The sequence below is a fragment of the Chenopodium quinoa genome, unplaced genomic scaffold (genome assembly GCF_001683475.1).
Source record: "Chenopodium quinoa cultivar QQ74 unplaced genomic scaffold, ASM168347v1, whole genome shotgun sequence".
Classification (NCBI taxonomy): domain Eukaryota; kingdom Viridiplantae; phylum Streptophyta; class Magnoliopsida; order Caryophyllales; family Amaranthaceae; genus Chenopodium; species Chenopodium quinoa.
The window spans coordinates 1,714,068-1,728,497 of NW_018742914.1; positions in this window are offsets into that span (position 1 = coordinate 1,714,068).

Here is a 14,430-nt window from a genome sequence, read left to right on the forward strand (position 1 = left end):
GATTTGGCGTACCTAGAGCTATAATAAGTGAGGGAGGATCTCACTTTCATGAACAAAAGTTGGACACCCTCCTCAAAAAGTATGGTGTCTACCATAGGACAGGTTTAGCCTACCACCCCCAAACTAGTGGCCAATTCGAGGTTTCCAACCGCGAGATCAAGGCCATTCTAGAGAAGGTGGTGTCAAAATCAAGGAAAGATTGGAGTGACAAGTTAGACAACACTCTTTGGGCATACCGAACAACATTCAAGACACCAATTGGTACTTCACCTTATAGATTAGTTTATGGTAAGGCATGTCATCTTCCCGTGGAATTGGAGTTTAAAGCTTTTTGGGCAATCAAGGAGCTTATCATGGACTCTAAGGTCGCGGGTAAGAAAAGACTCCTCCAACTCAATGAGTTATATGAGTTTAGACTGTCAGCATATGATAGTGCGCGAATCTACAAGGAGAAGACCAAGAAGTGGCATGACAAGAGGATCTTACCAAGAGAGTTTGCACCAGGTGATAAAGTTCTTCTCTTCAATTCTAGATTAAAGATTTTCCCAGGAAAGTTGAAATGTAGGTGGTCCGGTCCCTTCACTGTCACAAGGGTGAATAAATTTGGCTCGGTAGAGTTGGTCAATGACAAGGGTGAAGAGTTTAAGGTAAATGGCCAACGACTGAAGGTGTATCATGAGGGCGCTACTAGTAGAGATGTGGAGGAAACCTTCCTAACTCCACTTCCAACCTGAACATCAAGGTGGTAAGGGGATCGTGCGAGAGCCTGTTAGATCTATGTTGATTAATAAATTGCGAGAGCCTGTTAATCATGTTACCTGTGCATTGTTAATTATTAATTACTTTGTTCTATCCCGGAATATTAATTGTTGGTGAGCCTGTGACCCTAGGCTTCCTTATTATTGTTTCTTTTCTCCCTAAACTTATTCTTCGTAGTATAGAATTTAATCCCAAAAATATTGGTTAATTAGATAATTTAGATTATAATAATTAATTAGAAGTAAAAAGACCTGTTTCCCTGTGGAGTTCGACCCTACTTCCCTATCTACTTTAGCTAGAGGACTTAGGTAATTTTTTTTTATTGGGGTCATGCGGGACCTATATAAACCAGCGCTTTGCGGGAGGCAACCCGTATTTCTTGCTTTCTAGACTAGTTTTCCTTTTTATTTATTTTTATTTTTATTTTCTTTTTGAGAGGCGAGGATAGTGTAATTTTACCGTTTATAAGTGTTTTTGTACGGGTATAGGTTTAAGAGGTCGAAAGACTTAGAAAAAATTGAAGACGAAGAAAAGCTAAGGAAACGACTGGGCACGGGCCCGATCGGGCGCGCAAGAGAAAGATTTTTTCAGCCTTTGATTCGCCCGATCGGGTGTGGCTGCCCGATCGGGCGCGAGAAGAGAGCTGAAGTCGAGCTTTTTTTCCGCCCGATCGGGCGGATCTGCCCGATCGGGCGCGCAAGTTCAGTCACAAACTCGAGCAAATTTCGCCCGATCGGGCGAGCAAATTGAGTGAAGGAAAAGATATGTCGGGCGAAGCTCGCTCGATCGGGCGAGCCATAGGGCGAATTTTTCGTTCGTGTTCGCGCCCGATCAGGCGGAGCTCGCCCGATCAGCGCTCGCCCGATCGGGCGTGCAACTCCAATTCTGGAATTCAAATGTTCTGCCCGATCGGGCGCGCCTATTTTTTGGCCGTCCCTTATATTTTTCTTCTTCTTTCTTTCCTCATTTCCTTCTTACTTCATCTTCTTCTCCGTTACTTTCTCTCTCTAAAACCTCCATTCTTACACCTTCAAACTCACTTATTCTTCAAGATCCTCTCCAATCCTTCTATCAAAACTCAAAAATTTTTACATATTTCTAATCCTTTCACCTTTCTCTACAATCTAAACCCAATTTCTACCATTTTCTCTCAACTTTTTCTAAACCTTAAGAGAGAGAAACCACTCAATTCCTATTCTTTACACCATCAATGGCTTTCAAGAGGTCAAGAACGGTGAGGGGGGAAGGCTCAAGGAACCAAGAGGCGAGAATTGATCCGGACTTGCAAATTCCGGGATGGGAGAGGGTGGTCATCACCACCCAAGAGCAAAAACAAAGGATGCTAAACCTCATCACGAGGCAGGTAATTCCCACTCGTTTCATTCATCACCCTACCCTTATTAGACTAGGAATTGATAAGTATGTGGAAAAATTATTCAAAGGAGTTGGCATGAGCGGTTTCTTTAACATGCATTACGATACTTATGATTATTTAACCTTAGAATTCGTTTCTAGTTTTAATGTCATAAAATCAAATGCGTTAATTTCTCATGTTCAATTTCGTTTATTCAATAATGATATTTGATTGACTTTGAAAGAGTTTGGTAAAATTTTTGAGTTGAAATCGGATAGGCCTCTTGAACCACCCCAAGACAACATTGTCGTTGTCTATCAATCCCTTACAGGGGATCCTAACTTGAACCTCCAACATGCTAAAGGTACTTGGATACAACATCCCGTGCTAAGGATTTGGCAACGGTTTGTTGGCCTTACCATTTTTGGAAGGCATGAACCCGCCAATGTTAGGCGGGATGAGCTTGAATTACTAGGGTCATACATGATCCCTAGGAGTGAAAAGCTCAATATAGTCCATAAAATGGCTAATCACTTCCAACGGGTGGCCAATGCGGCCAAGGCGGGTAGGTCTAGGGTACCCATCTACTTTGGTGGCCTAGCTACACATATAGCGGTCAAACACCTTAGCTTTGTCCCTAACGATGATGGTAAGGTCGCCGGCCCAACTCTTATGGACCTACCATATCTAGGTAGCCTTAACTGGATTAATATCATGGGAGGGGAGACATGGTGGGTGATCCAACGGGAATCGGGTAGGAAGGATAATTCTTTCACTTTACCCCACCCCACCTTGACCAAATTTGAGAAGGGGAAGCCTTCTTACACTTTTGAGCTTAACGGTCAAGGTGAGGTGCAACCACCTCACCCTTCACCTCAACCCCATCACTCTCCCATTGACCACTGACCATTCACCACATTATCCACCACCTCAACCCTTTACATACGATATCCCCACTTCCTCTACCAACTACAACATAGACCCCAATGCCCCTTATGACTTCTCGGCTTTTAGGAGCCAATTGGATAGGATTGAGACGGGGCAAGGGAGAGTTGAGGGTTTGGTTAGGGATTTGGATGCTAGAGTAGGGTCTCTAGATAGAAGGGTTGGTTATGTGGAGAGGAACCTAGGGAGGGGTTTATACCCCATGTATGATGACTACGCCCGTAGGGGGGCTATTCCCCCCGATTCACTTGTCCCTGATTGGTTCCAATATCCGCAGGGTGGATATACGAACCCAAGTGCCTTTGGTACCTACGTCGACTACTCATCGGTCCATGGATATGGGACCGATGTACCTTTTGGTGGGCTTGGGGGGAATGTGGACCCTAACTACTTTGCAGGTGGTTCGGGGTATGGAGGTGGTGACTCTAGCCATGGAGGAGACGGTTCTAGCCACGACGGGGGCTATTCGAGGATGGATGAGGATGAGGATGAGGAGTAGGCTACTCTCCCAAGTCAATGAGGGCATTGCTTGATTTAGCTTGGGGGGGTGTTCTTTCACTTGGTAATTCTCTTCCGTTTCTCTTTTTATTTGCTTTCCTAGTATAGTTTTTATTGCTTTCTTATATATGAAAAATACAAAAAAATTGAAAAATAAAAAAAATCAAAAAATACGTTCCAATGAATTATAAATCATGCTTCCCTGTGCCCCGTACTTGAGAAAAATTTGTTTTGATTCTTGGTTATTGATAATGAGCATTGTGGATTTGTTGGTCATGGTTTGAAGTTTTATTGCTTGGATTCCTAAACATGAGTCAATCTTGCCCAACTAGTTGTGAATATAGTGCTTGACTAGTTGATTTGGTTAGGAAATGTGTGATAGTTCCATAATTCCTGGTATGTCAATGAATTTGAGTATTGATTTGCAACTATGAGTAGTGTTTCATGACTTATTATTATGCACATGAGAAGGACGAAGGCGTTCATTCTTTAGATAGCCTTCAGAGTATTAGATACATTTGTTCCCTTCTTATTACCCATGTTGTTGCTTGTGCCCTTTTATTGATTATTTAGCCACATTACAAGCCTATATGAGCCCCATTGGTTACTAGTCCCAAGCTTGGCTTGGGGGAGCTATTAGTTGGTGAGGTGAGGGAGTTGTGGTGTGCACATTATTTGCACAATGTGGGAATAAAAGAAGAGTGATTATTCTTTGATTTTTGATTGGAAAATATCGATGTTGTGTTTCAAAGTTGAAAATTTTAATATGAGTTAAAAAGAAAAAAAAAGAGCAAAAGAAAAAAAATTAATGCTCAAATGTTCTATTTGAAGGATGTTCAAGAAAAAATTCAAGTTTGAAAAAAAAGAAAAAAAAGAATGAGTTCAAGGTTTATTTTTCACTCAAATTTCTACATTATCATATTTTTATGAGTGATTATTGTAAGTGTTGGGATTGTTTATGATGATTAAAGTTGTATTTGGTGGTTTTTGTTGGAGTTAGTTATGTTTTTGGAGATGTATGATCATCATTATTTTGATCATGGGTTTATTAGGTTTTGGCTCCCTTAATGCATAGCTTTTCTCTCACATAATCCCAAATTTATCCTACCTTTACCCTAGCCTTACATTACAAGCTTAAAAGACCTTCCGACCTTGTGCATAGAAGTTATGTAAATGTGAAAGTGTTGTTTATCAATGCAAGTTATGATTTGGCATATTTCGAGTCGATTAGTAGGATGAGCGTTTAATGTTTTTATACACACAAGAGTGTCAGTTGGGAGGGCATTGTTCACATTAAAGGGGGTTGGTTGGGGAGCGATCGAGTACATCCTTTACTCGCCACATAAATGAGAGTTGAGTGTGTGAGCACTAGTCTTGAATTCTATATGCTCTTGTGGTTTGCTCTACTTGACAATTGTTGGGGAGGAAGGGTGATTAGATGAATAAGATTGATTGATGTTGAAGCATGTTCATTAGATTTGCCTTGAATCGTTGGTTTTTAATTTGATGATTAGGGTGAAGTATGTTTTATATGTTCATTGATGAGTTTTTTGCTAAGGGATAAGCATAGGTTTGACTTGGGGGAGTTTGATATGTCCATTTTATATAGTGTTTTACCCCCGTCCCTTGGTCGTTATTAGTAGTGTTTTTGGTTCTTTCGGGCCACTTTTATTACTAATTTGTGTGTTCTAGTGTTTTCGTAGTTTTAGTTGTATTTTACAGGAAATTGCACTCTTGGAGCATTTTCCCGAGCTTTATGGATCAACTACGGAAGCTAGAAGGACATGGCCACTTTTGGAGCCCAGGATCGGTGAGAGCCGGTGATTAAGGGCTCGGTAATTGGGATCCCGAGGCATTTGGACCAAGTGTTCGAGACCCGAGAGGAAATCTGGATTGGGCCGAGAAATCTAGCCCAATCGAAGTCCAAGCCTCAAGGAGAAGCAACCGCCCGATCGGGCTACCTCTAGCACGATCGGGCGCGGCAAGACTAGTAGGCTGAGTGTGCTGAGGCGCGCCCGATCGTGCGAGCATCTAGCACGATCGGGCGATGCTGCTGGGTAGGAACGCGAAGAAAAAGGCGCGCCCGATCGGGCGCGCGTTTCTGGAAGACCTGATTAAGTTTAGTTTTAATTCTTGTTTTAGGAAACGTTTAAATACGATTTTGTACGGAATTATTAGATTACATTCTTTCTTAGACTTTCTCTCTCTACTTAGTATTTTTCTCACTCTTAAATTCTCTCTAAACTTTTGTTCTTAATACTTCCTTTAATTCCAGATTTATTTTTGGTACAATTTATTCCCTTTTAATTTCAGCTATTTTAATTGCTTTCTTGATTATGCTTTTACTTATTTACTTGATTGGCTTAGTTATGATGATTTGTGAGTAGTTTCATTCTAGGGTTTATGGGGATCCATAATTAATATGAAGGGATAGTTTGTTAATATTGATTATTGATATTGCATGATAATTTCTTATTGAATTGTTTTAATTCTTTGCAATTAGATTATGAATCGAGCAGATGTAATTTGATTGTGAATGTTTAGCAATATTGAATTGATGAATCGAGCAGATCTTAATTTAATATCAAAGGCTATTTTTAATAGGAACTTAGATCTAGTAAATTGCGAGAGCCTGTTAGATCTATGTTGATTAATAAATTGCGAGAGCCTGTTAATCATGGTATCTGTGCATTGTTAATTTTTAATTACTTCGTTCTATCCCGGAATATTAATTGTTGGTGAGCCTGTGACCCTAGGCTTCCTTATTATTGTTTCTTTTCTCCCTAAACTTATTCTTCGTAGTATAGAATTTATTCCCAAAAATATTGGTTACTTAGATAATTTAGATTATAATAATTAATTAGAAGTAAAAAGGCATGTTTCCCTGTGGAGTTCGACCCTACTTCCCTATCTACTTTAGCTAGAGGATTTAGGTAATTATTTTTTGATTAGGGAATACGACTTTACCCTGTCACCTTCACCCTGTGAACGGTTTACAAGTTCCTAAAACTTGTTGGCGACTCTTTTGCTCTATCTTCTTTCCCTTTGGACGCCACCATACTTAAGTGTATGACCACAGTGGGGTTCAAGCTAGGGATAAAGCTTGAAATATTCCCTACACTCCCTAAAGGAGGAAACATTATTATAAACCTAAAAAAACAATAAAGAAACAAGGATTGGGGCTCTCCACCGATTAAAATCGATGGAAGGCCTTCAAAATTCAATAATGGAGGCTAGGGTTTTGGAGAGAGAAAGGAGGAGAGAGAATATATATATATATAAATATATATATACTAGTTTTGTGCCCGTGCGATGCCCGGGTTGTTTATTGAATTTTAAGATAAATTTTTAATCTATATGTCAAATTTTAAAACATATCATTGATACAAAATTAGTTAGAAATTGATGTGTTTTTGTGATGATTTAAACCATATAGTAGGCTTGTAATGACTAATAATAATAACATTGGTGAAAAACGTTTCTTGACCCATAACCTGAAATAATGACCCTGCTGAAATGACTCGTGACCCGACCCGATTGACAGGTCTACACACAGTAATATAATTATATTAGATTGTAAAATACATTGTTTTAATTGATTAGAATATATTATAAATAATGGATGTGGTGCATTTTGAGCTAATTCCTTCGCTCCAGAAAAATACCATGATACAAAAAATAAATTTATATGATAATTTATGAGTGTTATAATTTTTTTTTTAATAAATTATAATTTAATTTGTACCTATGAAATATTGCTACTTTATCGAAAATAAAACTCTAAATTAATAGTTTTATCCTAAAATTCTATCCAAATTTGATTGAAAATACAAATCTAAATTAACTTTTTTATCCTACAAATTGAATTCTATATAACTCTACCCTACGTGGTGCGACACTTGGCGAAAAGTTGGAACGCCAAGTTTCATTATCTCGTTGTCTAACTAAAAGTTTAGCTTTATATATTAGTTATATGATTTGCACGTCTGAAATATTGGTATTTTATCGAAAATAAAACTCTAAACCAACAATTTTATCCTAAAATTCTATCTTATGAAGTCTATTTAAATCTATTCAACGTGGCACGACACTTAGCGAAAAGTAGGAACGCCAAGTGTCGCTGTCTCGTGACCTGGCTAAAAGTTTAGCTTTATATATTAGTTATATAATATATATATATATATATATATATATATATATATATATTTATATATATATATATATATATATATATATATAATATATATATATATATATATATATACTATCTTCATTAACAATTATTTGCAACAAAAGGGATCTGCGCGGACCCTAAGCAAAAGTTTTTAATCTTGATTATTGAAATATAAGGGTATGGGATTAAGTATTAATCCTATCTAAAAAAAAAAAAACCCATAACCACCGAAACCCAGACCCACCACCAAAACCACCGGAACCACCAAACCCACCAAAACCAATGACCCAAACCCACCGGAACCCATGACCCAAAACCACCACCATAACCACGAACCCAACCAAAATCACCACAAACTAAAACCCAATGAACCACCACGAACCAAAACCCAGAACCACCACGAACCAAAACACCCACGAAACAAAACCACCCATGAACAACCAAAACCAACACGAAACAAAACCACCCACGAACAACCAAAACCCAGAACCACCACGAACCAAAACACCCACGAAACAAAACCACCCACGAACAACCAAAACCACCACGAAACAAAATCGTTCACAAACAACCAAAACCCAGAACCACCACAAACCAAAACACCCACGAAACAAAACCACCCACAAACCACCAAAACCACCACGAAACAAAACCACCCACGAACAACCAAAACCTAGAACCACCACGAACCAAAACCAATTACCCACCCACGAACAACCTGCGAATACACCCGCAAGCCACCAAATCCAACCACAAATCAAGCAAACCACCCACAAATAACCAGATCTAAAGCCCACAAATAAGGATGGATTGGAATTTGAAAAGAGATTAGAGATGGAGAAAATGAATTGAGAGATGAAGGAGGAGAGAGAAAGATAATGGGGAGATGAATTGATGAGATTAATCTGATTATTAGGTGTGAAGGTTTGGATAATTAATAATTAATTTGAATTAAGGTTGTAATGTTTTGTAATTCTATGTAGTATTATTTACTAATAATTTTTAAGTGAGGGTATTTTAGTCATTTTGACAGAAAAAAGTTACTAAAATAGGAAAAAAAAATAATTTTGTTGCAAATAATAGTTAGCACCTTTTTTTGGTACGTAAATGTTGCAAATAACTGTTAACAGAGGTAGTATATAGATATTTGAACAACTTTAAAATTAAGTTTATATAAATAATTTTATAAATTTATGTTTTCTTTTATTAATTTAAAATTGAGTTTATATAAATAATTTTATTAATTTACTTTTTGAACAACTTCCCGGCAGGCCGCGTGTCGGGCCGTGCGCGTGCCAATTTCCGAAAAATTTGTTCACGACACGGCCCACAACTAGGCAGCCGTGCCGTGCTGGGCCCGTGCTGCCCGCATGCCGACACGGCCCATGCCCCCATTACCAACACCACAACATACACGAACCCCGACCCACCATTTCGGCATCTGTTTCTAACAGCGGATACGAAAACCCTAAGGAAAAAGTGAGAATTAAAGGGCATTGTTAACCGTAAAGGGTAGATATTTTACGTTTTCTAACGAGCATTTCCTCCATTGAAATTGCTACATAATACCTTAAGAAATCGAAATTTGATGATTTTCGATTAACAGTAGATTGTGAAATTGAATTTTAATATCTAAGTGAATTTCGATCAAAAATTCGATCAAACACATTGAAATTGATTTTTGATTAAAATAATTACTAGTATAATCATCTTGAACTTAGAAGCTTCTTCAATGGTGGAGGGAGGGGAGAGAAAACACAATACCTGCTTCTAGCCTTCAATGTAGTACTGAATTGTGAAAAAGGAAAAAAAATTGAAATGACATATTTATCCTTATTTTATTATTAGTTAAAAAGACAATTTTAACCCCATAAGATACCAATTCAATATTTATCTAGAAGAGAAACAGGAAATTACCTATTTTTTTCTCTTTATAATACGGTTATGTAAAATTATACGAGTATTAATTTTGAAAGAAGGTAAGGTATAATTGTAATTCGTTTATCATCTTTAAAAAAGGATGAAGAAAGGAGAAAAGAGAAATACACCCTCCGTTTAACTTTGTTAGTCCCCTCTAGAATCAATCACTTAAAATAAGAAAAGGAGGAATTTTAGTAATTTGGAATTTGATTATTTGCAACTTTGTAATTAATGTTTTCTTTTTTTTTATTTGTTTTATTTATGGTTATTGGCTATAATTAATCACCTATAATAAATTTTGATTGGAAAATTTTCCATGTCAGAAATCCACTAGCACATACATTAACCAATCAAAATTATTTGATTCTTTAAACACCCAATTAGATTAATTATTCATGGATTATGAAAATTATTCACCTTATAATAATGTTAGGAAATATTCAATATGGGTACATCATTTTGAAACGCCCAAAATAGTATATGGGACTAACAAAATGAAACGGAGGGAGTAATAATTGACAAAGTATTTGCATATACAGAGTCAATTGTTAACACCAAAATATCGTGGTCCTGTGCTAATTGTGCTACATATAAAATTCATCAAACCAAACCACAACTATTGGTGAGAAGGACTGTGTGTTTCATCCTCCGTAATAATAATTGGAAGGATACTTGTAGGCGTCGCTCGAAGTGCGGCTACGTCAAAGCATGTGTGAATATGCTTGGCACTCTTAGGAAGTGGGAATTGACGTATACGATTAGGGACAAGGAAAGTAGGGAGCCGCCAACAAGTTTTAAGGAACTTGTAAACCGTTCACGGATCATTAAAGACAACCACGATAAAGGGACAACGAAAGGCAACAACGATTGACCCGTGAAGGTTACACCCCATTCATAATCTATGAGATTACTAACTCCATATGGTTCGAAACCACAAAAGGAGGATCGGGGATGATAGTACGAAGTGAGTCATGGAGTCACATTCGCCCGTATTGGACTCTACTCGATTCTTATAGTGAAAAGTGATTCCTGCGAACTCAAAGGTATACAAACAAAAATTCAATTTGCTCCAATCTATTATTAAGCTAAATTGGTTTAATATTAATGCAACACATAATTCTAAAATATTGTGATCACTTGATTTAATAACAAGATTAAAAAGGAACCTAAACCGGTTGTCCAAATTATCTTATTAGGCGTGATTTTCAATTACATATTCCCTTTAAACATGCAATATAGTGATCGTAAAAATAATAGAATAAACATTAATATTGGAAACAATTTAACAATAATAACGTTAGTCAAATCAAATATAAAATAACCTAATCATGATGCTAGCAATATTTAAATAAAATAAGAGTAATTAAATTAATTAATCACTCACATTCCGCGCGTCCGTTTAAATTGCTACATCATGAATAAACTGTTAGTAAATTCAATAAAAATATAAAGCAAATGAAAATTAAATTAAATAAATATAGATTTGATTTGGTCCAAAACCTCAGTTATTTATACCTTTCACGCCTTGGTTTAAGGACGAAACCTCGGGTTTAGTATAGACTCCTTGGAGTGCTTAAGGGAAAAATGGTGTAATTAGGAATATAGGCTTAAGGCTTAATTAGAATATGGAAGAGAGAGAAGAGAATGATTTTTGGTGTAAAAGAGAGAAAGAGAGAAGGATTTGATGATCAAGCTTTTTGATGATTGAAAAAAGGGGAGATATGACCTCTATCTATAGAGAAAAAAGAGGGTCGAAGAATAAAAAAAAGATAAGAATTCGAAACGGATAAAACTCTTGCGATAGACATCAGTTTTCACAGTGTTTATTTTTTTATCATATCTTTTGATCCAAAAATCGAAATAAGATAAATAAGATATCGTTGGAAAGATCTTGAAGTCTAATTTCTAACCCAATTAAAATCAGATTAAAATATTTTATAGAATAAAAGATATAGCCGAAATAGTGAGACAATGTCAGTTTTGGATAGAGTTTGTAATTTTATTCATATCTTTTCCGTTATAGCTCGGAATTAATATTATAATATATCATTGGAAAGATAATTTCAAGGGCTATCCAACCATATAAAATTTGGATAAAAAATATGAGGCACGAAAATAATATCTGTCTATCTTTGAACGTCTTTCAATTCGAATAAAATTAGGACTTTTATAAGAAGGAGTTTTATTCAATTTCAAACTCTTTTATCTTTTCTTTTCAAAAAGGATCATTAGGATCTTTTAGAAACTTATAGAAGTTTCTAATTAATCCTAATTGGTTTAAGAATGAGATTAAATAATTTGGACCCTCCACATGATCATTGGGTCGTAGGTAAGGTGGCTTAGGTTCGGTTTGGGCTCAGTTTAATATTTTGGTCATAACTTATTCGTTACAACTCAGATTTGGGCTTATAATATATCGTTGGAAAGCTATTTTAAAGCCCCATCCAACTACTCAATCATTGGATCCAGATTATGGACTAAAATAAACTGGATCAAATGTTTTTATAAAAAGGACACGAAAAGAATGATTTTAAAGGACACGAAATGAATTATTTTGGGTTTAAAGGCACGAAAAGAGGAACATAAGCACGGTTGCTAAACACAACCTTCACTTACTTTACACACCCCCCCAAAAACCCAATTATGCCCTTACCTTCTCATATTCTAATTCTTTTGTCTCTTCCCTCTCTTTCACCCTAAAATCCCAAAACATTCAGTTAAACCATACACCCAATTCATATAATGCCAATGGAATTTCATAAATTCTTTTCAAGCTAATTATCAGAAATTCGTGACTTCGTCATCTTTGCTACTAATCTTTCATTGTTGTGGTAAAGGTAACTTCACAATCTCCCTCATTTTTCAATTAATTTTAGGGTTTATTTTCTGGGTTTTCTGCGCTCGAGTTTGACAATTTTGGGGCTTTAAGTGTTCAATTGCATATGAAGTGTTAGTTTTTGTAATAAAGATCAAGCCAAGTTGATAGCAATTTAAGTTAAACAAAGGGAGTCGGAAAAAGAGTTTGTTCATAAGTGTTAACTAATTTCTAGGTCGGGGTTTAACACTTCTAATTAATATTAATCAGTTTCAATGGGTTCAGTTGAGTTTAAGGTTTTAATCAAATTACATATTGATTTTCAATTGATTTTCAATTAGGTACGGCAAAAGCAGCAGGTGAATGTTGATGCACATGTCATGGTTGGTAATGGTGTAAGCTTTGGGGTGGTTATAAGAGGAGCAGCAGGTGAACTGATTGCGGCTGCTGTCAAGAAGATGGATGTGTGCTGGTCTTCTGATCTGGCAGAAGCAGGAGCTGCAACATATGGGGTGAATATCGCCACCAGACTGGGGTACAATGACGTGGAGCTAGAATGTGACGCGCTAAATGTTGTTCGAGCTGTTAACAGTAAGCATACAGGAGTTGCCCCAATCTACTTGTTTTATGAGGATTTTATCAGAGCTAGTCTTGATTTTAATTCTTTTAGTTGTAAGCATGTTAAACGGGGGGAAATGTGGTTGCTCATAGTGTGGCTCGTTGGGAAACTACTTTTGATATCGAACGTATTTGTATGTCTGTTTTCCCCCAAAGCCTAGTTGCTTTGGCGGAGCTTGATCTGATTTAATAATATATTAATATTCCACCCTTGTTTGCTTCAAAAAAAAAAAAAAAAAAAAGGTAAGGCAAGAAGAGAACTTAATTTATTATAGACATGCATACTAGTCAGAAGTACTGAAATTAGTTCTACTATGGAGATAATTACCATTACAATCTCTATTCTATATAATCACTTAGCACATAAAATATAAATTCCTAAATAGTGCAAAACAAAATACTAAATGAAAGTAATAAAATATAATTCCTGAAATCAATCACTAATGTTATAGTTGAAGCACAAAACAAACTTTTTCAAACAAGCTAAGCTACTGTTTAACGTCCTCGAACGTTTGCAACTTTGTGCCACTGATTAATTCTTGATTGCAAAGGTTTGTCCCATCCATTGACACTACCAAAATTGAATTAAATTAAATATACAACCAACACATACCATTATAAAGTGCTCAGATGACTTTAAAAACCCAAGTGTTATAATCCGTTCTGGAGAGCTTTTTCCGTTTTCAGCAATTAAGGGTAGAAAGGTCAAAAATTGGTCCACTGCCCAACTAACAACTACAACATTATATTTAGTGGCAATGATGAAACCCATATCAATCATACTCATCCAGTGAAATTTTGGTGCTGGTCCCACGTAATGTTGAACAGAATGCAAAGTCCTCTTACAGTCACGTTCCCCTAATACATCAAAATACAAGGTATATCTATTTTCAATTTCAATAGCTAGTTCATGCCTCACGGTTGGCCATCGATGTTCATCCATCGAGCAATGGCTCTATACCCACAATTTCCATCTCCAATAACATTATGGATATACTGAACGAAAGGCAGAATGGGCAAAGGTAGATCATCAGCAAATGGAGCAACATTCATAGACAGACCTTGGAAATTCTTTGAGGATTTAACACTTTTATTAGAAGAGACGTGTGTAGGAGATTTTCCACGACCACAAGAAGAAGACATACCACGTCCAGGAACAGAGGCAGATGAAGAAGATTGTCCACGACCACGACCTGTGACTGTCGTTTTAGAATATTTAGCGCACATTTGTTCAGTGTACTCCCAATTGCATGGGTCTCTTTTTGTAGAATTATTCTTTGTTGATGGACGACCTCTGTTATTTTCATTACACTCTGGCTCTTTCAAACTTGTGAATTCAGGATAAAT